Source organism: Cebus imitator, unplaced genomic scaffold (assembly GCF_001604975.1).
Source record: "Cebus imitator isolate Cc_AM_T3 unplaced genomic scaffold, Cebus_imitator-1.0 Scaffold2, whole genome shotgun sequence".
Classification (NCBI taxonomy): domain Eukaryota; kingdom Metazoa; phylum Chordata; class Mammalia; order Primates; family Cebidae; genus Cebus; species Cebus imitator.
The window spans coordinates 14,328,746-14,333,565 of NW_016107317.1; positions in this window are offsets into that span (position 1 = coordinate 14,328,746).

Genomic DNA, 4,820 nt, shown 5'->3' on the forward strand with positions numbered 1-4,820 from the left:
CACACCTGTAATCCCAGCACTTTGGGAGGCCGCGGTGGGCAGATTACTTGAGCTCAGGAGTTTGAGACCAGCCTGGGCAACATGGCAAAACCCTGACTCTACAAAAAATACAAAAGTAGCCTGGCATGGTGGTACACGCCTATAGTCATAGCTACTCGGGAAGCTGAAATGGGAGGATCCCTGGAGCCCAGGCAGTCGAGGCTGCAGTGAGCTGCCATCACGCCACTGTACTCCAGCCTGGGTGACAAACGGAGACTCTGCCTCAGAAAAAAAGGGGAGAGGAGATTGTATGGTTTGTAGAATGTGACTTAACCCCTGCCTGGCATGGCCTTAGGTCTTCTTTGTAGTTAGGTCTCCCATTGCCACAAAGATTCTGTTTGCCAGTGTGATCTCTATTTTAACCTAAACCCCAAAAGAGTACAACAAGGTGTGTCTGGCCTCCCTTCCTCTCAGTTTCTCTGGGGTCCCCTTGGTGAAGAGGGGGTCTTTTCAGTTTAGTCCATTGGAGGGTTAGGATTTTATTTCTGGCTTACGATCATTAGGCGGCAAGCCCTAGTCCCCAGTCAGGGGCAGTGTTCCCCGTAAATACCAAAAAAGAGGGCAACTTAGGCTTGTCCTTGAAAAGACTTCTCCAGACACTTCCTCAGCTAACTACGGGGCAAGCTCAGAACGAATATACTCACCATCTTTTGAACATTGTGAGGAGACAGACTTGCTCTGCTGATTGGGATCCACCCACCTGGACTGGGACTGTGCTGGCCTAGGCTGGAGGAAGCTCACCCCACAGAGGGAAAGCAGACCTTCTCCCTCACACCGGCTGCTACCTGGCTGGACAGCGAAGCCTCCTGCCGGCCTTTCTCCATGCTTCGGCTTCAGAGGCTGCCCTTTCTGCACAATGCTCCTTTCCTAGCACCCAGGGGCTACAGAACCAATGTACAAGATAAGTAGAAGGTAGCATGTGAGAGCTTTCTGTCCCCAGTTGCTGGATAGAAAAAGCCCTCAGAAAACTCCAGAAGGGCTCTGGCTTGTATAAACAACTGTTTTGTTCCAAGGTGAGCAAGTAAGAACTGATAAGGCAAGTTTAGCCTAAAGGTGCCTCCCTACATATTTTAAGCTCTGTGTAAAGGTTTCTCTGTACATAGTGAACTATAACTTATCTGGATGTGTCAGTAGGCTGTAGCCTCCTCTTATGCCAGTCACTGAGTTTTGGCCAATCAAAGGAGGCCAACTGTTCAAGCTATGTTCAAATAAGGCAAACGCCAAGCTGTAACCAATCTGGCTGCTTCTGTACCTCACTTCCGTTTTCTATACGTCACTTTCCTTTTTCCACCCACAAATTTTCCACCCTGTGGCTGCTCACTGGAGTCTCTGAGTCTACCTGGGCTCAGGAGGCTGCCCAAGTGGTAAATCATTCTTTGCCCAAATAAACTCCATTAAATTTAATTTGGCTAAGGATTTTCTTTTAACATAACAGAAGCCTTTAACGACGCTAGTGGAGATAGTTAAAAAGAAGTAGGTGAGGCCAGGCGCGGTGGCTCAAGCCTATGATCCCAGCACTTTGGGAGGCCGAGGCGGGTGGATCACGAGGTCAAGAGATCGAGACCACCCTGGTCAACATGGTGAAACCCCGTCTCTACTAAAAATACAAAAAATTAGCTGGGCATGGTGGCGCGTGCCTGTAATCCCAGGCTACTCAGGAGGCTGAGGCAGGAGAATTGCCTGAACCCAGGAGGCGGAGGTTGCGGTGAGCCGAGATCGCGCCATTGCACTCCAGCCTGGGTAACATGAGTGAAACTCCGTCTCAAAAAAAAAAAAAAAGAAGTAGGTGAGTCAATCATTTTGGGCCACCGGGAAAACTAAAGGAAGGAACCAGGAGCCTCCCATGATACCCTCAGAGATTTACACCAAAAAAGAGGCCCCACACCTACTTTCCCTCAAACTTATCTAATTCCTCAGCTATTCCTCACCTCCTACCTCCATCCTGCTAGAACTCATGCCACAAGCCATGGGGGTCACCACCTAACGATTGGAAATGGAATCTCCTCTCACTATTTTTGAACATATGAGGAGAAGGGAGAGGCAAAATAAGTATGAGAGAGAAAGACGACAGTAAAGCAGGGGCTGAGAAAAAAAGGGTGGGGCTATGTTCCCGGCATCCACTTCGGAACTCTGAATATATTCTCCTAATACAGTCAGCTAGACCAGTAAGTAGAAATTAAAGTGGGGCCGGGCGTGAGTTTAACAGAAGGATATATTTTCGACTAATAAAATATGCCCTAATGTTATCCTGTTACCTTATGTTATATAGAGTGCTCCCAGTAACTGGGAAGATTTAGACAAAGTCTGGATTGCCCTGTGCCAGAGATGGAGTTGAATGGACTCCGTTCTTAGATGAAAAATTGAACTGAATCTCCCTTTCAGTGGGAGAATCTTTGGTAAGTTATGTATAGTGAATCTACACAGTACCATGGGTGTATTTGTACGGAGGTAATCTGTAAACCATTTGAACTTGTCATTGTTCATTCCTTCAGGTACTGATGTGTAGGAGCACTAACAAGTTTGAACGAGTTTATTGAAAAGAGTAAAGTCCCCTCTATCATGGGTCACACAGGCTCTGATGACTAGCCTGGAGCATGGCCTCATGTATGACTTTGTTTCTATTAGAAAGAATGAGTTCAAAGACGGGTTCGGTGGTTGACACTTGTAATCCCAGCACTTTGTGAGGATGAGGTGGGCGGATCACGAGGTCAGGAATTCAAGACCAACCTGGCCAACATAGTGAAACCCTGTCTCTATGAAAAATACAAAAAATTAGCCAGGTGTGATAGTGGGTGCCTGTAATCCCAGCTACTTGGGAGGCTGAGGCAGGAGAATCGCTTGAACTTGGGAGGCAGAGGTTGCAGTGAGCTGAGATCACGCCACTGCATTCCAGCCCGGGCAACAGTGTGAGACTCCAACTCAAAAGAAAAAAAAAGAAAGAAAGAATGAGTTCAGGACGGATTCAATACATTTTTACAGAATGTTTTTTTCCTGACCACATTCGGTAAGCAAAACAATGCATCCCCCACCAAAAATATTCACGTCCTAATCGCTGAATCCTGTGAATGTGTTACCTTACCTGACAAAAGGAACTTTGCAAATGTGATTAAGGATAAGGGCCTTGAGAGGGGGGGATTATCTTGGATTATTTAGGTAAACCCAAACTAATCAAGAGAATGCCAAAAGCAGAAAACCTTTTCTAGTTGAACCGAGTCAGAGGAGATATTTCTATGAAAGAATGGTCAGAGAGATGTAACTTCGCAGCCTTTGCAGGTGACGGAAGGAAGCCATGAGCCAAGCCGTGCAGGCAGCCTCTGCAAGCTGAAAATGGTGAAGAAATTGCTTCACCCCTAATGCTTCCAGAAAGGAATGCAGAACTTGATTTTACCCAATGAATACTTTGATTTTAACCCAGTGAAATTCGCACTGGACTCTTAAGCTATGGAACCATAAGATAATACATTCATGTTTTTTAAGCTATTAAGTTTGTCATAATTTGTTATGGCAGAAATATAAAACTAAGATATCACTAAAGTAATGTCTGCTCATTTTAAGAACTTTGGAAATTTTAGAAAACATTTAAAATAGAAACAAAATTCACCCTTCATTCCACTCTCCTGTAATATACATTATCAACTTTTTGAGGTACATCCTTCCAGTCTTCTTTTACTTACAAAATTAAAAGCACCTTTAATCGATATTTAAAAATGTAAATGTATACTTTTCACCTATCAAAACTAGAATCATTCTTCACATGTTATTTTTATGATCTGCTTTTCTTCAGTACTGTGTAAATATTTCCCCACAACATTATATATTTTCTATAGCAGTGTATGCTAGTTACATAATATTCCATCTTAAAATTTTAAGGTCAAAATTATGTAAAAACTTCTTTTAGAAACGGACTATGTTGTACACATAAACTTGTAATTATAGATTGCGTATGTGTGTTTTTTTAAGTTGTACAGTTTTATATCATAATGCAGCTAGGTTGTACGCACTTAAAACCTAGAACAGTGTGTATTATCACAATTATTTTTTCATCACCTTGTCTTTTCAATTCCCACTCAAAGACCTTCCCACTTAGAAGTTATAGATGCAGCGTTATCACCTATAATCAGTCCTGAATTGACCAGCAACTGTCAGGATAAAAAAGTTCAAATGGTTTATAAATTACTCCCTTACAAATACCCCTGTCGTACTGTATAGGTTAGCTATATCTAACATATCAAAGAGTCTCCCCCTAGAAGGGAGATTTAATTCAATTTTCCATCTAAGAAGGGAGTCCATTCAACTCCGTCTCTGGCATAGGGCGATCCAGGCTGTCTAAACCTTCCCAGTGACTAGGAGCACTCTCTAACTTAAGGCAGCTTAATAACATTGGGGCATATCTTATTAGTAAGAAAACATATCCTTTTTAATCTCAGGTCTGGCCCCCCTCTGATTTCTAACCACTGGTCTAGCTGACCCTTAAAAGCAATATGTGATAAACTCACACCTTCTTCTCCATGGTAGCTAGTCAATTATTTGAAGACAACATTTATAACCTTGAAAAGTATGGCTCTGCTGAAGGAATGTTGGTATTTTGAGGTAATAGTAGAATTGTAGTTAAGTGTGGTCTCTCTTAGAGACACGTCATATAAACATTCTGTTGCCAGTCCTTGGAAATATCAGGCAGTTCACCTAGAATTCAGAAAGCAACAAATAGAACAATTCCTCTCTCTTAGGGCCTCATTTTCTTTGGAATAGCTCAGAATCTTCAGGACTTAAAAATGTAGGAT